Consider the following 25,548-nt stretch of genomic DNA (forward strand, 5'->3'; position numbering starts at 1 on the left):
ATAGTGGTAAACAGTCGACTGTCCCAACTTTCTTGGTTTCTTTTCACTGCTAATGAGATGCTGTAGAGTGAGTTAGTTATATTGCTTTCAGGAGCTCTAATCGTATTGATGAGTTCATGCAGCATTTGTAATTGAATTTCAAAAAGAAATCTTTGCTGTCTGGCCTGTGTGTATGAGATGTACTCTGTCAATCTTTGGCTAACAACTGAAACATTGGTAGAACAGAAATGGCAACATAAAAAAGAAAAGTACATTTTAAAAGAGCACATTAAATAGGATGAATATACAGTTTTTTACAATCACTTTGTCACTAATTTCAGAACCTTGATGTCATTTTTCAAAACTCTAGACACAAAACTCAAAACGGTCATCACTTGTAACACAGGCTGTCCAATGTTCAAAACATTGCATTGTGCATTCATATCTTTAAAGAAACCTAGCACTTGCAGACTTGTTGGTTCAAATAACTCATTTATCATGAAATACCATAGTAACATAGTAACACAGAAGATACCGATAGTTTCACTGTGTAGTTGTTCGTACAATCATTAAATATTGTAGTACAAAATATGTGATACATGTTTCATTATGGTACTACACATAAATACATCACTGTAAAAGGACTAGTAGAGAGAATACTACAGACACAGTGGAATCATTGAACAAAATCTGAAATGTATTGATGCAATACAATCAAATCACACCATAGGTTTCTTTGAATCCATGCAAAAATAATTAGCTACAAAAACGAACAAAACTACAGTAAAATGTCAACTGCAGTGTTCCTCACCTGGCTTAGTGTAAAAAGCAAAACAAAGGATTGATTACTGTACTTCTAAATTTCCATCAGCCCTGTGTTCAGGTTCAGGTTCTCACAACCATTTTTCACAAGAGGCATCTTGAAACTGAACATACCTGAACATACTCAGTCATCAGCTGCTTCACTCTGTCTGCATTTCTTTCAAAAGGCACACTATACTCTGTGCTACACATTGGTATGCAGTATACAGTCATTTGACAATTGAGAGTAGCCTAATGTTTAGTGCATGCTGAAGACTTGCCGCTTCTCAGTACGGACATTTCTGATGATTGAGGCCACAGTTGATCCTGAGTTGATTCTGAGGTTTGATTGAATCATTGTAGCTGCCTCAGTCATGGTCATGCCATGATTTACAACATGTTCTACAACTATTTCTCGGATTTCACTGGACACTATTTGCTGTTGCTGCCGCTGTCTGGTCCGTGGCCTTGTCCTCTACCACGTTCCCCCAACACCTCTCAAATGAGGCCCATGGCTGCCTCTCTGGTGAGGCCTAAGCCCTCCTCTATGACGAGGCCCACGACCACCTCTCAGAAGGGGTGCATGTCCCCTTCCATTCCTTTGACCACCACGTCTTCCTCCTCCCACTGCTTGACCTCTATTGTGACCTGGATGACCTACATACATACAGTAATGTCAAATCTGATGTGGAAGAACAATCATCTTCAACCAGGTTGGAGCGTTAGTTGCAATGCCTTTAATACATGCAGCGTGGAGAGGAACAGTGACTCAAGAAGATCCCAAAGTCGCTCTGCCTTCATTTTAACAGTCAGAGCTTTTATACACAAAAATCAAAGAGCTGGTTATAATCAGAAAGTCATTACTATGTTATCTTAAAAGTTAGCTAAGCAGAATTTATATCATTATAGGACAGAGTTCATAGATCAACACATGGATTAGGGAGCAGGCACTTCAATCATACTGTTTGACATTGTCTCCAAGATTCTCATCGTAAATAACAAGCAGAAATCAAACTACCTTCTGGCCTGACCTTCTAGCTTGACCTTATCTTTCTTAAGTATACAAGAGAGAAAAACAGGTATTAGAGAAAGAATTTCTAACTTTCCTTCCACACTGAAAACATGGTGTGGAAAAGTGCTACATGATGATGAATGATGATGAAATATTACATCCATAGATAATGTAGTCCAACTGGTTCATGCTCCTCGGTTATTGGTGTCAATGGATCTCATTATCCTGAAACTTTCATGATCGAAACATGGAATACTGTTCGTCAGTTTCCATAAAACTATGAATTAAGAGTAATGCAACAGTCACTTATCATTTTGAGCAGCTGTATCAATTGATAGTTAGATCTTTGTAATGAAATGAATAGACAGTGATCTCAGATGTAATGTGTGAATTGCATTTTGAAATGGTAATACTTTGACGTTAAGTTGTATCATTTTAGTTCAATGAACAAATGATCTGAGGTTGATGTGTATTGTATCCAAGCAATTGAATAATGTGCATTTTGATCATCGGGTGTGAGTTTAGTGTCTAGAGTTTTGAAAAATGACATCAAGGTTCTGAAATGAGTGCCAAAGTGATTGTAAAAAAGTGTAATATCAGGGGACAGTGGCTATTACTGATCTGGCCTTCCGTGGCCTCTGTATTAATGTAACAGGTCACATTGTATGTGTACACTGATACTTGATAGTATAATATAGTACAAGTAAAAAACATACATAGGTATCATAGAAGTATTTTGCAGAAATGATTAAGGATACTTATCAAAATGGAGAGGAAATGCTAAATCCAGTCTCCCCAGGCTGAGCTTCTATTGCTACACCTGCTAAGTGGCTGCTGGCCCCACTATATGGATAGAGCCACACCAAGTACAAGAGTCTCCCCATTGCTATTTATATCTCCCTATCCAGTCTTCTATACGTGTCAGGTATACAAGTGTGTGTGTGTGTGTGTGTGTCTGTCTGTCTGTCTGTCTGTCTGTGAAAGTGTGTGTGTGTGTGTGTGTGTGAAAGTGTGTGTGAGTGTCTGTCTGTCTGTCTGTCATGTAACTTGCACATCTGTTAGGGCACCATTAATGCAGAGATGTACACATATTGTTTATTTTCCATATATATGTATGTATGTATGTATGTATGCATGTCCAATTGCTTTGACAATACAAATGCACTGAATTGAGACAGAGAGAGAGAGAGAGAGAGAGAGAGAGAGAGAGAGGTGCTAAGGCACATTTGTAACATAAATTAGGGAACATTTGAAACATGCTTAGGGAACATTCATAAGAACATAAGAACATAAGAAAGTTTACAAACGAGAGGAGGCCATTCGACCCATCATGCTCGTTTGGTGTCCATTAATATCTAAGTGATCCATGGATCCTATCCAGTCTATTTTTAAATGTTCCCAAACTTTCAGCTTCTACCACTTTCCATCTTGAATGCCTTGAAACCCAATTTCCATTTGTTGTCCCCTGGTGCATGTGTCCCTGCTGATCTGGAAAAGCTCCTCTGGTTTGAGGAACCTTTCATGATTTTGAAGACTTGGATCAAGTCCCCACGTAATCTCCTCTGTTCCAGGGTGAAAAGGTTCAGTTCCCTCAGTCTCTCCGAGTAGGACTTTCCCTTCAGACCTGGAATAAGTCTGGTTGCTCTCCTCTGAACTGTCTCTAAAGCAGCAATATCCTTCTTGAAGTGTGGTGCCCAGAACTGTACACAGTATTCCAGATGAGGTCTAGCGCATTGTACAGTCTTAACATTACTTAAATTCTACACTTTTGACGATATACCCTAGCATTTTGTATGCCTTTTGTATTGCTTCCCCACATTGTTTGGATGGAGAAAGTGAATCCACATAGATTCCTAGGTCTTTCTCATGCATTACTTCATCTAGATCTGTACCTCCCATAGTGTAATTATAGTGGACATTTTTGTTTTACTGCATGTATTACCTTGCACTTGTCCACATTGAATTTCATTTGCCAGGTGTCAGCCCACAACTGAATTTATCTAAGTTCCTCTGAATAGCATGTGCTGCCAAGATTGTATCTGCTAAGCCACCTATTTTAGTATCATCTGCAAATTTGACAAGGTTGCTAAGTATCCCAGAGTCCAGATCATTAATATAGATTAGAAAAAGCAAAGGCCCTAGTACTGATCCCTGTGGAACTCCACTAACAACCTCACTCCAGTTAGAAGTGACTCCTCTAATCTGTTTCCTATACATCAACCAGTTCATAATCCATCTACTTACATGACCCTGAATGCCTACAGCTTCCAATTTGAGGATCAGTCTTTGGTGTGGAACCTTATCAAAAGCTTTTTGGAAATCTAAGTATATCATATCATATGCTTTCACGTGATCTACAGCTGCAGTTGCATGTTCAAAAAAATGTATTAAGTTAGTAAGACATGATCTGCCTCGTCTAAACCCATGTTGACTATCTCCAAGAATATGGTTTTCATTGAGATGCTCCTCTATTTTCTGTCTAATCATTTTTTCCAACATTTTACAGGTGATGCAGGTGAGACTGATTGGTCTGTAATTTCCTGGCTCAGTTTTGTCCCCTTTCTTGTGGATTGGTATGAAATTTGCTGTCTTCCAGTCAGTGGGAACATCCCCTGTTCTAAGTGTCATTTGAAATAATCGAGTTAACGGCCTATACATAATTTCCCTCATTTCTTTAAGTACTGTTGGAAATATCCCATCTGGCCCAGGTGATTTGTTTGATTTTAATTCTGCTAGTCCCTTTAGTACCTCCTCCTCATTTATCCTGATCTCTCTTAGGGTTTGACTGGATTGATTGTCAACCTGTGGCATGTCATCTGTTTTTTCTTTTGTAAAAACCTCTGTGAAATACTCATTTAGAATATTTGCCACATCTTGTTCGTTTTCCAAGATACCTCCATTTTTGCCCTTTATCTGTTTCACCTCCTCCTTAATTGACCGCTTGCTGTTGTAATTTTGAAAAAAGCTCATTGCATTGGTTGTAGCTCCAAGAGCTATGTTTCTTTCTATTTCCCTCTTTGCTTTCCTGATCCCTTTCTTAAGATCTCTTTGCAGCTCAACATATTCTATGTATTTTGTTTCATCACCATCCCTTTTGTATGTGCTATACAACATTTTCTTCCTCTTTATATTTTTTTGCATGCCTCTGGTTTGTATGTATGTATGTATGTATGTATGTATGTATGTGTGGAAGGAAAGTTAGAAATTCTTTTCTCACAACTGTTTTTCTCTCTTGTATACTTAAGAAAGATAAGGTCAAGCTAGAAGGTCAGGAGGCCATAAGGTAGTTTGATTTCTCTTTGTTATTTACAATGAGAACCTTGGAGACAATGTCAAACAGAATGACCTACGTGCCTGTTCACTAATACCATGTATAGACCTATGAACTCTGTTCGATAATGATATATGTTCTGCTTAGTTAGCCTTTAAGATAACATAGTAATGACTTTCTAGCATGTATGTATGCATGTATATATATATATATATATATATATATATATGTATGAATGTATGTATGTCCAATTGCTTTTGACAATACAAATGAATTGAGAGGGAGAGAGAGAGAGAGAGAGACAGACAGACAGACTGACAAACAGAAAAACAGACACACACACAAACACACACACACACAGAGCCAGCCAGCCCGCCAGCCAGCCAGCCAGCCAGCCAGCTCAGCGATGACATCACGAGCCTCTCTCAGCTGACTGCTATGACATCACAGAGCACGTACATTCCGTTGCTTGCCGTCTGTCAACCACTCAGTCACTGCCAGCCAGACTGGCTGGCTGGCTGGATGTGGGGGCTGCTTGCTGCTGCTGCGTACCTTAGCAAGCTTATTTGCTTGACCGGCCTTCCTACTCCTCTGCCCACATGCCCACCTATGCCTCTACTCCAAGATACTTATACAATAGAAAAACTATGGTAATAATAATATAGCCCAAGACAAAAAATATTAATCTTTCTAGACTGTATTAAAGTTCAGCACTTCGGAAAAATAGAATTATTTTGTATTTCAATAAAACAAAAATTATTACTGGTATCCACACACCCAACCAATGTAAATGTCACGGACGGTGTTAATTAGCTCCTTAATCACCATTACTTATTATATTTATATTTCACTTCACTTTATGCAATATGGCTTGTGTATTTTGTTTGGTTCTATATTGCCATTATTTTGTGTGTTGATTATCTTTCACTTTATTGTTTAATTTGTTATTCACTTAGTATTATTTTGATTGTTTGCACGCGTGCCTTATTATTTTTGTTTCTTCTTTCTTTCACAACTCACCTGGGTCCACCTGCACTCTTCACACGCGTCCCCACTTAATCACCCTGCCCTGGGAGAGGAGAGGATTATCTGCTGTAGTCCACTTTCCAATGTGGGAGGTCTCTGCGGCTCATATCTCATTCAATTATTTATTCATTTATCCTACATCAAGTTTATTTATTTTCCCACGTTTCATTCAATCACCATCAGAAGCTCTCTGTGCTAAAAGTGGCAGCACATTTGTCTCACACACATCAAACTCACCTTTTCCTGCTTCCCAAGCCTTATCAACTTACTCAGACCCTCGTCAACTTACTCAAACCCTCTTCAACTTTGGTTAACATTGCTCTGCATTCTAACAGCTATTCTTTCTCCTATTCTTAATTTCTTACAAGAAATGTATTCAGGTTTTTTTATCAATATGTTTTATTTATATTTATACAGATGTCACTCCATTATTCGTTTATTGAAGTCATATATGTACCTAACAAAATATTAGCCAATAGGCCATTGATCTCAATAATGATTCCCATAATCCTAGGACACCTTCTCTTTTACTCTTCCTTTCCATTCTTACTTTTCTCCTGTAAAGCATTTTATATTACTTGAGCTTACTTATTCTATAGTTGTAATCTTATACTTCTGCGGTATCTTACCCTTTTCCTACATCACTCATCTTAAAACCATGGTCTACTTTGACTTTCATTTCAGGTATTATATGCTAGGCACCAATAACCAAACATTTTCTGAAAGACTGTAACATGTCACCAGACTGTTTACATTCTCCTGCTTTCACAGGCTGTCAGGGCTGCACCAGGCTCTCTTCTAGCCTTTCGTTTCCTTGAATTTGACTTTTGACAGAGCTTGTCCATAACATGATGTTTAACAAACAAATTCTGGTTCTTCTTGTGGAGACACCATGACTATTTATGTATTACTATTATTATCCATCTGTTTATTCAATGTATATTTTGGATTACTTTTCTTATAATAGTCTTTCTTTCTGATTTCTGATGCTTGAGGCACTCTGTATAGAGCCAAAGATCCTCATGAATATGATAAATCTGTTGTTACATTTTTAAATATAATTCTAAAATGATTGCCAAAACATAGACATTTACCTTATATCACCTTCAAACTATACATATTCATAAACACACAAAGCACATACACATTGATATCTAAAGATAATTCAGATATCCGATCTGTGGCATGTTTTATTGACCCTGCAGTGTCTCAAACAGCCCTTATAACTTATTATTTAAGCTTATGATTATTTAGAATAAAATGTCAAATAATCCCACTCGATTATTTCATTATTTCACTATCTCAGTTTTCTTGATCCATTGTGAAAAAGTTCTGTTATTTCCTCCTCATCTGTAGAGGCTACATTAGCCCACTCCCCGGTCTGATATTCTCGTAGTAACTGTATCCAAATGTTGGGCGGACATTTAGCCTTCACGATGATGTGTACATCGTGCGGGTGAAGGAGGTGAATAACCATCTTTTCATCTAGAATATCCCAAAAAGTTGTGTTACCCTGGTTTGGTTTTAATTTTGGGAGGGACACCCATATCATTTCTTTTTCTCCTGGGGAGAAGGGGACATGGGTTTTAGTCGTATAGACTATTGATTGACCTTCCTCTTTACTCTGTCTAGTTTTGACTTGCATGGGTGCAGCTGGGACCGTTTTCAGAGCGGTCAGATCTGGATACAATGTATTATTATAACCAAAATCAGTGATTGATTTATATTCCGGATTATATGGGGGAGGAGCGCTAGCAAAACCTCCTTTTTCATATTCCCATGCTTTGCGATCTAAATCATCCCAATCGGGCCTGTCGTCCTCGGAGTGATCTGTGTCGCGACGCGCTGCTAACACGGCAGCACATCGCGCACCTACACCTTCACCTTTTCTGACCACTTTTCTTGCCCTTCTAATTTGCCTTGTAGTTCTATTAATTCTATCGTATTTTTCACAACTTCTTCTCTCAATTCACATTACTGTTTATGATGATCTTCCATTTCTGTTATTTTCTTTTCTTGATTCTCACCAACCTGACACAATATCACAATTCCTTTCTCTGTCTTATCTGGTTGTTGTTGCTTCCACCAGTCCCGGTGCTCCTTCGGAGACCAGTCTTTCTCCCAACTTCCTTCCAACATTTTCTTCTCTACATTCTGTTTTTTTATTTCTCAAAAAACCAATAATGCTGGTGTCACTCACTGTGACGATTTATCTGAAATATTACATTATTATATATTATTTTATGTATATATATTATAATAAAAACAAACACTCCAGTAAGGTACGGACACCCGTACATGACACTGGCTAAGGTAAGGGAACCCATAAACAACCATAAGCACCCCCGGACCTAGGACAGACTGTAACTTGCTAACTTGCTAACTTGCTAACTGTTTTGTTTGCTTCACATCGTTTGCTGCTAGTTGCATGCCAAACGAGTTCGTTCTGTCCAAAATATAAGCTTTTTTCTTCTAATAAACTCAATAAAAATACAGTGCACTAGCAACTATTTCCCTTTCAAAAGTTGTAGTCCCGTTTCAGTTAAAACAAAATGTGTTCTTCAAACAAAGAAAATACTTGTGTTTCTTTTCCCTCTTTACCTGCTCTTATCACAAAGCTTCTCAACACAATCTCAGGTGCAGGTGCACTCTGCGCTATCCTTTGCCCGAGCTTTGTCCAGGAAAACTCACTGTAGCCATCTTAGTTCAACACGGGCTCTCCTTACCTGCGAGTCACACGGGTCCAGTTCACTTTGCAAGTGAACAGTCTCTTCTCAGAAACAATAAGGAAACTTGGAAAGAAACACAATCCCAGGTCGGTGTTAAAAAAAAGTTCTTTGTTTTCATATTAAAAGAAAACATTTGTATTTTCTCTGCACACTTCACAGCTCCAATTAGCACACTCAACTAATCCCTGCCCCCCTCAGAACCGTCACTAAAGAAAGGTACTCACAGTCATTTTAAATATGACATCCTGTAGTGTTTCATTTCAAAATATGATCTTATTATCACTTGAACCAAATAAATCCTTTGACCCACTAATACCAAATTACAGTTATGGGGGCCACAGATGTGATTTGAAAATACGATCTTCCATGTCTTTCTGTTGTGTTTTGACCTGGGGATCTGTAATTGTCCAAGTGGCTACTGCACATGTACTTATTTAATATTAAATGTGTTATTTAATTAGGCTTGGTTCTGGTGAGCATGTACAAGATGTCAGCTTTTTAAATAACTGTGTGTATTGGATCATACACATTTTAGAAATACTCTCTCAAACTTCCCGCATTGGTACCTCACCAGGGAGGTAGAAAACAGCAATAGAATTGAAAAAGTGTGATTGTAGTTCTGCTCTTCTGCAATATATTTCTACAATATCTTTAACATCTTCTTTAACATTGTTTTAAAGGCTGGGACCAATATGGTGGAATATCTCCAACACACGGACATTGAGAGACTCGACCCCTTTGTGCTGCTGCTCAGAGACCAACTCTCAGTTGTCTCTGAGTAGGCTATGGATCAACTTCCTTTCCTAATATGAAGGAGACCATGGATACAAAACCTATGAAAAACAGGTGATTATTGTTATTCTTCTCATTATAAACTACTTAATACATCTCTCCCATAAAGTACAACAGGATAGTGGTGACGTCATTCAGGATTGGATTGCCATTGGTCAAAAGCCCTCTGAGAGAAATTGTGTGGCGACACTCCACACTCTTAGAAGAAATTGTTCTGCACAGAACCATAAAGGGTTCCTCGAGTAATCGCTCTGGTGGATCCCTTTATGGTTCTATGTAGAACCCCTTCAAAGGGGTTACATGAAGAACCCCCAAACATAGCGTTCTACACAGAACCATTCGTTTTAAAATGTTATATATAGAACCCATTCAAAAGGGGGACACGTGCTATACCTGAATTTGTTTTCCAAATACAATCTTTAAAAAATGTATGAGTTCATATATACAAACACACATACACAACGTAGAAATCGCACTACTAGTGAAGTAACTTCATTTACATTATATGCCACAACTCCTCAATTTGGAACGCAAAAACAAGACATCTGATGTAAAAGTGTAAACTAATTACGAACAGCACTTTTGATTTTTATCTTCAATTCAGGGGCTACTTATTCGCACAGTAAACTGTATTCTCTCTTCAGAGTGACTGGAATGTTTTTGCCTACATTCAACTTAAATATGAAAGTTTCCAAAAACGGCATAGTTTTCTTTAAGGCTATTCAATGCCAAACACAAAATTCTCTCTGCTTTCAGTGCTTGTCCTTCAGCACAATTACACAGGTTCATGATGTTCTCATTTCAATACATTGTTTTCTTATTTAAACTATTTGACTTTGAGCTTACATTGAGAATAAAATCACTTTTGCAAGTAAAACCTGGCCAAGAAAGGAAGCAGCACTACAATAAAACAATACACAGAATACAAAGCAGTTCCTTCAAAAGTGAAAGTGATAAAGAGTGATGTCTGTCAGTAAATTACGTTGAGATACATATTGGTTATTTTGAATTAGGAGTCCAACTTCAATAACTTCTATTAACAAGCCAAAATACAGATCAGAATTACGGGTAATTGAAAATAATATGTAGCGCCTAGGTAAGCTTGGATGTGTTCAGAGAAACACTAAAAACGGACCTTCCTCACACCCGTCTTGTTGAGGTGGACGTGGTCATACAGGTGATGTGGCTGGATGTCTCAGTGGTGTGCCAGGTGGACGTTGGGGAGGAGGGCACATCTTCGGGATACTTCTGCGTTGATGGCCTGGATGATGTGCAGGGGCACGTCTGTGCGGGGCAGCAGTGTGGAGATGGTGATTTTGGCAGTTTGGAATTCCTCTGTGGCTTTCTTTGCCACCTGTCTCAGGGCTGAGGCCACATCGCCCCTGCGGGCACTCAGGTCGTTAGTGCCGGTGTGGATGAGGATGTGTTTGACCTGGCACAGCCTCCTCTTGGAGAGCAGCTCCAGGGCTCTCTGTGCTGTCGGGCACCAAAGCTTTTTCACTTTTCGCCCAGGGAAGAGGCGCCTCTCATCCAGGAACTTCCCATTGGAGTCGCTCAGAATGACCACCTCTGTGTTGACCTGCCACTCCGGGTTTTGCGTCGGGAGTGGTGGGGGCAGCGGGTGTGTTTTAGGGGAGTGGCGTTTCAGGGGTTTGTGTATTAGTGGCAGGTCTGGTGATAGTGGGGGTGTCAGGAGTGGTGGGGAGTGTGGGTGGATCAGTGGGTGCGTCAGTGGGTGCGTCAGGGGTTGTAGGTGTTGTGGGGTCAGTGCAGTGCAGTCTCTGTGCTCCTCTCTTAGCTTCTCCAGCTGGCTCTGCAGGCTCCTCAGCTGGCTGTGCTGGGGTGTCCTGGTCAGCTCCTCCCTCGCTCTGTGCAGCTCCGTCCTCAGGGTTTGGCTCTGCTCCTCCTGGTCTCTTACTGCTGCTCTCAGCTTATGGATCTCAGCCTTGTGGTGCATCTTTAGTCCCTGAACTCCGCAAACTTCAGCTCCAGCACTGATAGGCATTCCTTTAGTGTTTTAATGTTGCTGGAGAGTTTTGGGGAGACAGGGGGGCAGTCTGTGGGAGATGGGGCACTGTCTGGCTCCGTGTGGCTGGGGGCAGACTGCAGGGTGGCCGGCTCTGGCTCGTGTTTCTCTACCTCAGTCTGCTGCTTTGAGGTGTGGAAGCCGAGAGATAATTGGTCCAGGCTGCTCTCGCTGTCCTGCACCATGATGGTCCCGTTGTGGTATACATTAAAAGTGAGCATCACACTGTCTGTGTCTTTCTCTACCAGCACTGAGATCTGCCTGCCTCTGCTAATGCCCCTCTTGTTGTTATTGGGGTATGTCTGGCACAGGGTTTTGTGAAAGGCGGTGTAGAACAGTAGATTGTTCTTGACCCTGTTTTCTCCTTTACCGGTGTAGTCTAGGATGAGGGTCTCAGGAGATGCTCTCATCACAGCTTGTTTGTAGTCCTTCTTAGCCTGTGCAGAGCGAATGTCTTCAGGGTATCGGATTTCAAAAGGCAGCTCTGCAGTCAGACTGCTGTTCGATAGATTTGTATCAGTCTCAGTGGCAGTTGGGCTCTCTCCTACTGTCACTCTATTCAAATTGGAGTCAACTACTGAGAATGCTTATTTATTTTATTAATACATATTTTTTTGTTTAATTATTTGTCTCTATAGGTGAAAGGTCTTACCTCCAATTCTTGTCTTCAGCTTTTCTTTTCTGACTTTTCTTCCTGAACTGTCTCTCTGCTTTCTTCTTTTTGTGTTTCTCTTAAAATTATTATTTTTTGAATACTTTTTCTTCTGAATTTCTATTCCATGTCTTCTGTGTATGTTTATAGTGCTATATATTCATTTGTAAATGACAAATTAAATCCGCTTATGTATAAAAACAAATGTTTTTTAGGAGCTCATATTCCTCTCTCTCTCTCTCTCTCTCTCTTTCTCTCTCTCCCTCTCAATTCAATTCATTTGTATTGTCAAAGCAATTGGACATACATACATATACATACATACATACATACATACATACATACATACATCTACACGGAAAATAAATAATAGAATTATGAATCACAATAAGATGTAATGAAGTACAGAAAATGAAAATGTAAAAAAATGTGATCTTTAATACATACAAATAAAGAAAATAGGTTTACTATTTCCAGATTCCTTTTTTGAAATACAATGACATGCATAACAAACAAGTATTTACATTATATTTACAGCCGGTGCTCGTGTGTCACTGTGTCCCTCAGGCTGTGGTAGGCGCTGACATATTGGGCAGCCAGGGTGGCTGTGTGTCCCTCCCCCAGGAGGACTGGCGTTTTTCTTTTTTCTCAGTTTTGTCACAGGTTGGGTGGGCATCCATTATGTTGTTACAGAATTTGTCCCTTATTTTGGGCTAAAGCTTTCCGTGGAGGGGAACGTGGATCAGTTTGTACCATTTTTGGGAGAATCTGCCTTGTTGGGGCGGAGCTGTGACCAGGTGAACAGCAGATCGGGCATAGGTGGGCATGTGGGCAGAGGAGTTGGAAGGCCGGTCAAGCAAATAAGCTTGCTAAGGTACGCAGCAGCAGCAAGCATCCCCCACATCCAGCCAGCCAGCCAGTCTGGCTGGCGGTGACTGAGTGGTTGTCAGACGGCAAGCAACGGAATGTACGTGCTCTGTGATGTCATAGCAGTCAGCTGAGAGAGGCTCGTGATGTCATCGCTGAGCTGGCTGGCTGGCTGGCTCTGTGTGTGTGTGTGTGTGTGTGTCTGTTTGTCTGTTTTTCAGTCTGTCTGTCTCTCTCTCTCTCTCTCTCTCTCTCTCTCCCTCTCAATTCAATTCATTTGTATTGTCAAAGCAATTGGACATACATACATTCATACATATATATATATATATATATATATATATATATATATATATATACATACATACATGCATACATGCTAGAAAGTCATTACTATGTTATCTTAAAGGCTAACTAAGCAGAACATATATCATTATAGAACAGAGTCCATAGGTCTACACATGGTTTTAGGGAACAGGCACGTAGGTCATACCGTTTGACATTGTTTCCAAGGTTCTCATCGTAAATAACAAACAGAAATCAAACTAGCTTCTGGCCTGACCTTCTAGCTTGACTCTATCTTTCCGCCTTATATACTTGGTGAATAATTGAGGAAGTAGCACCAAGTGACCACATTAGGCTGCCTGAGGGTTTCTGGGGAGTGTAGTTGTCTAGGGTCGGTTTTCTTCCCTAGAGTGCAGACCTTGCAGCAGACCTGGCCTGACATGTCTGCCATGTATGACCCTGCCCCTTGGTTTGTCCCACATCCTCCCCCCAAGCTGCGACCCCATAGGTCGAGCGACAGCCGCAAAAAAGCATGCACCCGGGACAGCCCATCAACATTCCCCATGGCCTTCCCTGGCCTGTGCTGCAGGGTGAAATGAAAATGTTGGAGACTCAAAAACCACCTCATCACACGGGCATTCCTGTCTTTCGAACGATGCATCCAAGTGAGGGGGGCATGGTCAGTGATCAGGGTGAAGTGCCTGCCCAACAAATAGTATCGAAGACTGTCCAAAGCCCACTTCACTGCCAAACATTCTTCTTCAACTACCAAATAATTTATTTCATTGGATTCCAACTTTCTGCTAAGGAACAACACCGGGTGTTCGTGATCACCCATTCTTTGGGACAAAACCAACTCCGATCCCCACCTCAGAGGCGTCCGTCTGGACTATAAATTCTTTCTGAAAGTCAGGTACCATTAAAACGGGGTTGCGGCAGAGCGCCTCCTGTAGGCTCCGGAAAGCCCGGTTTGCTGTATCACCCCATCTAACCATATTGGGTTCTGTAGCCTTAGTCATATCAGTCAGAGGGGCCGCTAAGGTAGCATAGTTGGGAATAAACCTCCGGTAATACCCAGTTAACCCTAAAAATGCCCTAACCTGCTTTTTATTGACAGGCCTAGGCCAAGAGTTTATGGCTTCAACCTTGGATATTTGGGGTTTCACCATACCCCTCCCTACTGTATAGCCCAAGTATTTGGCCTCTTCCAACCCCAAATTGCATTTGGTTGGATTAGCCATCAGGCCTGCTGCATGTATTGAATCCAATACCGCTTGGAGCTGAGACAAATGTGATTCCCAATCTGGACTGTGAATGACCACATCATCTAAATATGCTGCCGCATACGTCCTGTGTGGTCTAAGTATGTGGTCCATCAACCTTTGAAAGGTGGCAGGAGCACCATGCAGGCCAAAGGGCATCACTGTGTAGTGAAACAGACCATCTGGGGTTGCAAAGGCTGTTTTTTCTTTGGCACCCGGGGTCAAGGGAATCTGCCAGTAGCCCTTGGCTAAGTCAATAGTTGAAATATAGCGAGCATTCCCAATATTCTCTAACAATTCATCTACTCGGGGCATTGGGTATGCATCAAACTTTGAAATTTCATTAACCTTTCTAAAATCATTACAGAATCTCCAGGAGCCATCAGGTTTGGAAACCATGACTATAGGGCTGGACCACTCACTGTGGGATTCTTCAATAACCCCTGCCTCCAGCATTTCCTTAACCTCATTTCTAATAGTGTTCCTGCGAGCTTCTGGTACCCTGTAAGGCCTCATATTTACCTTCTTTCCTGGGAGAGACACAATGTTGTGAGAGACTAAATGGGTACGCCCCGGTATGCCTGAGAAAACTTCCCTATTACGTATTATCAAGTCGTTCACCTCCTTCAACTGGTCAGGTGACAAGGCAGCTGCAATATTCACCTTCGGTGTCCCTAGTGGCTGAGGGGGGTAAGTCAACATCAACACTTCCCTGTCCTTCCAGGCTTTTATTAAGTTGACATGATATATTTGTTCTGGGGGTCGGCGGCCGGGTTGCTGAACCTTATAGTTCACTTCCCGTATTCGCTCTATAATCTCATAAGGTCCCATCCACGTAGCCAGAAATTTACATTCTACAGTGGGAACCAACACCAACACCCTATCACCAGGCTGGAACACCCTCAGTGTAGCCTGACGATTATAGGCGAATTGTTGGTGTTCCTGTGCCTGCCTTAGGTGCTCTCTCACAATGGGAGTGACTGTGGCTATTCTCTCTTGCATAGCATTGATGTGCTCGACTACACTCCGGAAAGGAGTGGAATCGTGTTCCCACGTTTCACGGGCTATGTCTAATATCCCCCTGGGGTGCCTCCCATATAACAGTTCAAAAGGCGAAAAGCCCAGGGAAGCCTGTGGGACTTCCCTAATGGCAGACATCAAGTAGGGCAGCATGAATTCCCAATTTTTCCCATCCTTATCGATTACCTTTCTTAGCATGGACTTCAGGGTCCTATTAAATCTCTCAACCAACCCATCTGTTTGTGGGTGGTAGACTGATGTTCTCAACTGCTTAACCTGCAACAATTTACACAGATCGGTCATAACCTTAGACATAAAGGGTGTGCCCTGATCTGTTAATATCTCCCTCGGTATCCCCACCCTACTACACATCAACATTAGCTCTTTTGCAATACCTTTTGAAGCCATGGTCCGCAGTGGAATGGCTTCTGGGTACCTGGTGGCATAATCCAAAATAACCAGTATATACTGATGCCCTCTGGCTGATTTCGGGAGAGGTCCCACCACATCCATAGCTATCCTAGCAAAGGGGGTCTCTATGATGGGCAAAGGGACCAGTGGGCTTCTGAAGGCTGGTTTAGGAGCATGTAGTTGACATTCAGGACATGAGCTACAATGTTCTGTCACGTCTGCATGTACGCCTGGCCAGTAAAACCTCCTCAGGAGTCTATCCTTGGTTTTGTCCATCCCCAGATGTCCCCCCAGGATATGCCCATGTGCCAGATTGAGAACTGTTCGTCTGAATGGGGTGGGAACTAGCAATTGCTCCACAATGTCCACCCCTATCTTATTTACACGGTACAATAGGTCATTTTTTACCATAAAATAAGGATAAGCTGTTGGCGGGTCTGCAGTAGTCATAGGGGTCCCATTTACTACCTTCACATTTTCTTTAGCATAGTGTAGAGTGAGATCTCGCACCTGTGCGCTGCCAAAATCAGTGGGGAGTCCCTCTAACACTGACACTTCTACATTGTCAGCTTCAGGGGTCTCTATGAATGGATTCTCACCCACCCTGCTAGTGCTGGGTTCCTCACCCTCCATAGGGTCATCTACGTCACTACATTCCACCCCTATGTTTTCAGTTTAATTTTCCCCAACCAAAACCTTCACTGTCGACTCAACTGGAACCAGGTCTACTTTTAGCTCTAGTTGTGGGATCGAGGCAACTTCTGGCTTACAGTTTTCAGTGTGCATTTCCAATTTACTATGTTTTCTATCTAGTTTTCCAAAATTAGGAAAATATCGTCCCAGTATCACATCATATGGCATGTTGGGTACCACACCGACTTCGTAATCTAGTTTCCCGGCCTCTGTCTGTATGTTTACAAGGGCTGTGGGATAGGGGCGTGTGTCACCATGTGTGCATGTGATACTGAGCTCCTGATGTCTATCCAGCTTGTTGGTCGCTACTAATTTTTCTGTGACCAGTGTAACCATACTGCCAGAGTCGAGTAGAGCAGCCACTTCTTTCTCATCGACTATCACTGTACACATGTGTTTTGGATTAGGTACTCCGCCTATGAAAACATCCGTCCCAACAGGGCAGGCATAAAATACCGGTTTCTCTTTCCCCATATCACACACATTACATTGCATTGGTTCCTCTCTACCTGGGCAGTGGGCCGCAATATGTCCTACTTTGTCACAATTGTAGCAGACAATTGGTTGTGATGGTGACCCCCTATAACCCTTAGTCTCGGCTTTAGGCCCCACCTTTGCCCCCCCCAGTCTTGCTCTTTTCTTCCAACCCAGCGCGTCATGTTTCCCAGAGTACTTTGGAACCATCTTACCCGGTCCGCTGGTTCGTCATGGCCTGGGGAACGAGTTTTTAACCTCCGGTACATGCTCTGCTGCTCCGGCTGTATAGAACCGCTCTACAATGGCCACCAAGGTGTCAGCGGACAGCACCTCATTCTGGCCAACCCAGCGTCGAACGTCCTTGGGCAAACAGCGTTGGTAGTTGTCAAGGACTATGGCCTCCACCACCTCGGCTGATGAATGGACCTCTGGCTGTAGCCATTTCCTGGCCAGATGGATCAGATCAAACATCTGCGTTCAGATTGGTTGTCCTGGTTGGTAGGCCCACTGCTGAAACCGATGTGCCCTCACTGCGGTGGTCACGCCCAATCGGGTCATTATCTCCGCTTTCAATTTATCATAGTCCTGGGCGTCCTTCAGCTCCAGATCAAAGTACGCTTTCTGTGCATCCCCTGCCAGATAAGGTGCCACAAGCCCTGCCCAGGAATCTTTTGGCCATCCCTCTCTCCGCTGTCCTCTCAAAGGTCATAAGGAAGGCCTCAACATCGTCCTGTTTTGTCATTTTCTGCAGAAAGTGATTGGTGCGGGGAGTGGAATGGGTTGCAGCCCCCTGTGGCCCAATCCTGGTTGCAAGTGCTTCAACACTCTCTTTCAGCTCTTTAGTCACCTTTTCCTGCTCTTCTCTAAACATTTTATTTGTATCATGCTGGACCTGCAGTGCTTCCTGATGCATCCGCATAGCATCCTGGTGAGCCACCTGCTGCACCCTGGTCGCTTCCTGTTGGGCTATTACAGCCTGTAGTTTTTTTTTTTTGGATAAAAAAATTCACTCAGCCAGTCTGGGTTTCATGAGGTGCTGCCCGCATTCTACACCAAATGTGACAAAACGCCTTGGCTGTACACATGTGCGGGTCTTCTCTGTGATCTTCTTAGGAGTAAAAACCAGTCATGACCCAGGGAGGAGGTTGCAAATACAGGGCTGTGCCTGTATGTTTACTTCAAACAAAACAAATCTGAAAACAAAACCTAACTCACACTGGAGTTGTAACTAATCTTACATAATCATTCTATTTTAAACAAAGTCTGGAATAAATAAGTCTTGGCTTTCTCCTTATGAGCTACCTCTGTTTTCCAGATAACTCACCCTATTGTCTCTCACTTCTCTCTCTCTCAGGCCCGCCTTATATACCTGGTGAATAATTGAGGAAGTAACACCAAGTGACCACATTAGGTGCTAGAATGGCTGCCTGAGGGTTTCTGGGGAGTGTAGTTGCCTAGGGTCGGTATTCTACCCTAGAGTACACACCTTGCAGCAGACCTGGCCTGACATATCTGCCATGTATGACCCTGCCCCTTGGTTTGTCACAATACATACATACATACATATACACGGAAAATAAATAATAGAATTATGAATCACAATAAGATGTAATGAAGTACAGAAAAAGAAAATGTAATAAAATGTGATCTTTAATACATACAAATAAAGAAAATAGGTATACCATTTCCAGATTCCTTTTTTGAAATACAATGACATGCATTACAAACGAGTATTTACATTATATTTACAGCCGGTGCTCGTGTGTCACTGTGTCCCTCAGGCTGTGGTTGGCGCTGACATATTGGGCAGAATGTGTCCCTTATTTTGGGCTAAAGCTTTCTGTGGAGGGGAACGTGGATCAGTTTGTACCATTTTTGGGAGGATCTGCCTTGTTGGGGCGGAGCTGTGATCCAGGTGAACAGCAGATCGGGCATAGGTGGGCATGTGGGCAGAGGAGTAGGAAGGCCGGTCAAGCAAATAAGCTTGCTAAGGTACACAGCAGCAGCAAGCAGCCCCCCCATCCAGCCAGCCAGCCAGTCTGGCTGGCAGTGACTGAGTGGTTGACAGACGGCAAGCAACGGAATGTTCATGCTCTGTGATGTCATAGCAGTCAGCTGAGAGAGGCTTGTGATGTCATCGCTGAGCTGGCTGGCTGGCTGTGTGTGTGTCTGTGTGTGTGTGTGTGTGTGTGTGTGTGTGTGTGTCTGTTTGTGTTTGTCAGTCTGTCTGTCTCTCTCTCTCTCTCTCTCTCTCTCTCCCTCTCAATTCAATTCATTGTCAAAGCAATTGGACATACATACATACATACATACATGCTAGAAAATCATTACTATGTTATCTTAAAGGCTAACTAAGCAGAACATATTTCATTATAGAACAGAGTTCATAGATCTACACATGGTTTTAAGGAACAGGCACGTAGGTCATACCGTTTGACATTGTCTCCAAGGTTCTCATCGTAAATAACAAACAGAAATCAAACTACCTTATGGCCTCCTGACCTTCTAGCTTGACCTTATCTTTCTTAAGTATACAAGAGAGAAAAACAGGTTTGAGAAAATCATTTCTAACTTTCCTTCCATACAATAATACATACATACATACATACGGAAAATAAATAATAGAATTATGAATCTCAATATAATGTAATGAAGTACAGAAAAAGAAAATGTAATAAAATGTGATCTTTAATACATTCAAATAAAGAAAATAGGTTTACTATTTCCAGATTCCTTTTTGAAATACAATGACATGCATTACAAACGAGGCTTAGGTGGGCATTTGGGCATAGGAGTAGGAAGGCCGGTCAGGCAAATTAGCTTGCTAAGATACGCAGCAGCAGCAAGCAGCCCCCCCATCCAGCCAGCCAGCCAGTCTGGCTGGCAGTGACTGAGTGGTTGACAGACGGCAAGCAACGGAATGTACGTGCTCTGTGATGTCATAGCAGTCAGCTGAGAGAGGCTCGTGATGTCATGGCTGAGCTGGCTGGCTGTCTGGCTGGCTGGCTCTGTGTGTGTGTGTGTGTGTGTGTGTGTGTGTGTGTGTGTGTGTGTGTGTGTGTGTGTGCGTGTGTCTGTCTGTCTGTCAATTCATTTCAATTCAATTCAAAGGTTCTTTATTGGCATGATCTATCACAATATTGCCAAAGCAGATACAAATGTTCTATCAATCAAGACAAAACATTGCAATACAAGATTCAGTGGAACAAATATAGTACACATTGAAATAAAATTAAGTAGGATATAAACCATATTTGTTGTTTGTATCAAAATTTGTGTCATGACATCAGAAAAATCACTGTTTTTATTTTGTTTTGCAAATGGAGTGCCACAGGCTGGTGTCTACACACTGTCTCGCAGGCTGTGGCAGGTGGATACATATTGCGCTGCTAAGAAGGCAGTGCGCTCCTCCTCTCCCAGCAGGACGGGGAGTTTGCAGCAATCGGGGATCATGCTGAACTCAGGGATATGCATTTTTAATATTTTAAAGTATGTCTCCCTGATTTTTGTGTATTTAGGGCAGGACAGCAGGAAATGCGCCTGTGTTTCGACCTCCCCTAGGTCACACTGGCTGCACAGCCGCTCTTCTCTGGCAACCCAGAATTTTCTGTAGCGGCCTTTTTCAATGGCGAGGCTGTGGTCACTGAGCCTGTATTTAGTTAGATTTTGTCTCTCTTTTATATTTTGGATTTTTAAGTATTCAGCCAATGTAATGTTTCTATTCAGGGCCCGGTAGCATTCCAATTTGTTTTGTAATTCTAATTCGTGTCTCTAATCTTTTGTGTATTTGCTTTTCAGGTACATGTCAATTTTCCCAATTGTTGTTGTTTTGGTCATTGTGTGTTCGGGCTCTGTGAGCCTCAGAGCCGTGGGGGCGTTTCTGTGTACGTGTAAGATGTTTTTATTAAATTCTAGGTGGAATATTTCCATGGGGCTTTTGTCCCAATTGTTGTTATTGAGGTTCATGAGGGGACCCCACACTTCGCTCCCATATAGCAGGATTGGTTGGATGATGGAGTTTAATATTTTAATCCAAATAGTTATTGGTATTGTTGTTTTCCCAAATTGTGTCTTTATGGCATAAAATGCCCGGCGTGCCTTGTCTTTTAATGCGTTTATAGCCAGGCTGAAGCTCCCTGACGCACTGATGGTCAGGCCAAGGTAGTTGTATCTGGTGCAGTGCTCTAATCCAGTGCTGCCCAGAGTGAAGCGGTACCTGTTTCCCTGAGATGGGGCTTTTTTCTGGAAAACCATAACTCTGGTCTTGTCCAGATTGACTGCCAGGGCCCATTTCTGACAGTACTGCTCTAGCAGCGCCAGGTTCTGCTGAAGCCCCTGCTCTGTGGGCGACAGCAGCACCAGGTCGTCTGCATAGAGCAGGAACTTGATCTCTGTGTCATGGAGAGTTAGGCTGCGGGCGTCAGACTGCTCCAACACTGTGGCCAACTCGATGATGTAGATGTTGAACAGTGTTGGACTCAGACTGCAGCCCTGTCTCACTCCCCGCCCCTGAGTGAAGAACTCTGTTCTTGAGTTGCCAATTTGAACTCCGCATTTGTTTTCAGAATACATTGATTTAATGATGTCATAAACTTTACCCCCTACACCACTCTGTAGAAGTTTATAAAATAATCCCTTGTGCCAGATTGAGTCAAATGCCTTTCTAAAGTCTACAAAACAGGCAAATATTTTTCCTTTATTGTTTTGGGTATATTTATTTATGAGGGTGTGTAGAGTGTAAATATGATCGGTTGTGCGGTGTTTTGGTAGGAAGCCAATCTGACTCTTATTCAGGACACTGTGCTTGGTAAGGAAGGCCAGTATCTGGGCGTTGATGATACTGCAGAACACCTTCCCCAGGTTACTGCTCACACAGCTGCCCCAGTAGTTATTGGGGTCTAATTTGTCTCCACTTTTAAAAATCGGGGTGATCAATCCTTGATTCCCGACCTCAGGGAAACACCCGGCTCTCAGCACCAGGTTAAAGAGTTTGAGCAGAGCCTCCTGCAGCTGCGGGCTGCTGTGCTTCAGCATCTCAGGGCTGATGCTGTCGGGGCCGCTGGCTTTCCTGGGTTTGAGGATTTTGAGTTGATGTTTTAGTTCCTATATTGTAAATGGGTTATCTAAGGGATTTTGGTTATTCTTAATGATTTCTTCCAATTTATTTAGGTTTTTTAATATTTTAACCTGTTCTGGCTTTGGATTGTTTTCAACATTTTGGTAAAGTTTTTCAAAGTGTGTTTTCCAGATTTCTCCATTTTGAATTGGTATTTCATTTTTTGTTTTTGGGGTATTTATTCTGCCCATATAGTGGTCTTTTTTCTTACTGAGGAGTTGCTTGTAGTGCCGCAGGGCCTGGCAGTAGCTGAGGCGAGCCTCCTGGTTGTCGGGCTCTCTGTGTTTAGTGTTGGAGAGATGTCTCAGGTGTTTCCTAGAAGTTTCACACTCCTGGTCACACCACTGTTCTTTTTTTCTTTTAGACGATTTCATATTTTGGTTTTTAATTGTTTTAATGTTTGATTTTAAAGCCAGTCTCTCAAATATTTCATTCAGTGTTTTGGTGGCTGAGTTTATTCCGTTTTGGTTTATTTGATAGTGTGAGGATTGATATCTGTCTAACATGTTTTCAATCTCATCACTATTCAGGGCTCTTGTGTAGTTCTCTGTGCTGGGCTCTGACCATCTCTAACTGGGTGGCAGGGAGACCAGTTTTGTGGGAAGTTTGGCTCTGACTTGTGGCTGCGCTGATCTTTTTAGGTAAAGTGTTATTTGGCTGTGGTCTGATAGTGGAGATTGTTGTCTGACTATAAATGCATTGTTGGCTTGTGGGTCCAGGTCAGTTATGGCGTAGTCCACCACACTGCTGCCCAGAGCCGAGCAGTATGTGAATCTCCCCAGAGAGTACCCCCTGGTCCTGCCATTGATGATATATAGACCCAGGCTTTTACATAGGCGCACTACCTGCTTCCTGCTCTTGTTTACCACGCTGTCGTGGCTGTGTCAGTGTGGAGGTGTGTGTGTGGCACAGCGGGGAGTCTCCGAACAGGTGTGTGTTCCCCTCTGTATTGATGTAGTCCATCTCTCTGCCAGTCCTGGCATTGAGATCGCCACACAGCAGTACAGAGCCCAGGGTCTGGAAGTGGCAGATTTCGTTTTGAAGCTCATGAAAGCCTTCCTCATTATAGTAGGGGGAGTCTGCGGGTGGCATATAAATTGCACATAGGTATATATCTGTGTTATTTTGTAGGGTGTCTTTTCTGATTTTCATCCACAGGTGTGTGTCTCCTCTCTGTACTGGGCATAGGGCTGCTCGGAGCTCCTCCCTGTACCACACGATAATCCCCCACGAGGCCCTGCCACACCTGACTTTGGGTTTTATATAGGAGGGCACAATCAGCTCCCTATATCCATTGTATCCATCCAGTGTATAGACATATCTGCACAGCACCAAGTCTCTACAAGAATGAAAACATCTGAACTATTTACAGTGTTGATCAGTTCAGGGCCTGTGCTCTTCATTCCAAAAGTTGAGGAGCGTAAACCCTGCATATTCCAACTGCTTATTTTAAAGGACATGTTAATATATTTTATTATACTTGTCTCTTCTACATAAGAAAGTTTAATTTGTGGTCTACAACTGATATTATATTACTATTAATAATTATATATGGATATACATAATAATCACTCAAAGATTTTATGTTTGCATCAAAATATCAGAATAATTAAATCACATTTTTTCTTACTCTCCATCTCCACAACCATATATATGTGTGTTGAGGCTCAGTTAACTCAGCAGTGTGGAACAGATGACACTGAGGAGTTGCCTTATCTGGGCCAGCTGGGCAGCATCGGGCCTCCAGGCTCTGGAAGCCGCTGCTGCGTGGCTGTGTGGCTGTGCTGGTCCCCGGCTGTCCGCTCTGCTGTGCTGGACGGGCCCTCTGGGGATGGGGGGGTGGGGAATGGGGCCGCGGGGTCTCAGGGGCTGGGGCTGGGGTGGAGCCGGTGGCTGGGGATGTGGCCGGGGGCTGGGGGGTTTGCTCCTGGTCTCGAGGTGGGGGTGTGTGGGGTTTCGGCCCAGGGTTGTGTCCTTGAGGACCTTTGAGATGATCCTCACACCCGTCTTGTTGAGGTGGACGTGGTCATACAGGTGATGTGGCTGGATGTCTCAGTGGTGTGCCAGGTGGACGTTGGGGAGGAGGGCACATCTTCGGGACACTTCTGCGTTGATGGCCTGGATGATGTGCAGGGGCACGTCTGTGCGGGGCAGCAGTGTGGAGATGGAAATTTTGGCAGTTGGGAATTCCTCTGTGGCTTTCGTTGCTACCTGTCTCAGGGCTGAGGCCACATCGCCCCTGCGGGCACTCAGGTCGTTAGTGCCGGTGTGGATGAGGATGTGTTTGACTTGGCAAAGCCTCCTCTTGGAGAGCAGCTCCAGGGCTCTCTGTGCTGTGGAGCACCAAAGCTTTTTCACTTTTCGCCCAGGGAAGAGGCGCCTCTCAACCAGGAACTTCCCATTGGATTCGCTCAGAATGACCACCTCTGCGTTGACCTGCCACTCCGGGTTTGCGTCGGGAGTGGTGGGGGCAGCGGGTGTGTTTTGGGGGAGTGGCGTTTCAGGGGGTTGTGTATTAGTGGCAGGTCTGGTGATAGTGGGTGTGTCAGGAGTGGTGGGGAGTGTGGGTGGATCAGTGGGTGCGTCAGGGGTTGGAGGTGTTGTGGGGTCAGTGCAGTGCAGTCTCTGTGCTCCAGTGATGTGTAGCTCCTCTCTTAGCTCCTCCAGCTGGCTCTGCAGGCTCCTCAGCTAGCTGTGCTGGGGTGTCCAGGTCAGCTCCTCCCTCGCTCTGCGCAGCTCCGTCCTCAGGGTTTGGCTCTGCTCCTCCAGGTCTCTCACTGCTGCTCTCAGCTCATGGATCTCAGCCTTGTGCTGCATCTTTAGTCTGTGCATCTCATCCCGGAGCTGATCACACAAGGAGGTCTGGGCCAGGGTGCTCAAGGTCTGCTCCCTGAACTCCGCAAACTCCAGCTCCAGCACTGATAGGCATTCCTTTAGTGTTTTAATGTTGCTGGAGAGTTTTGGGGAGACAGGGGGGCAGTCTGTGGGAGATGGGGCACTGTCTGGCTCCGTGTGGCTGGGGGCAGACTGCAGGGTGGCCGGCTCTGGCTCTTGTTTCTCTACCTCAGTCTGCTGCTTTGAGGTGTGGAAGCCGAGAGCTAATTGGTCCAGGCTGCTCTCGCTGCCCTG

The sequence above is a fragment of the Amia ocellicauda genome, chromosome 10 (assembly GCF_036373705.1).
Source record: "Amia ocellicauda isolate fAmiCal2 chromosome 10, fAmiCal2.hap1, whole genome shotgun sequence".
In the NCBI taxonomy this organism is placed as follows: domain Eukaryota; kingdom Metazoa; phylum Chordata; class Actinopteri; order Amiiformes; family Amiidae; genus Amia; species Amia ocellicauda.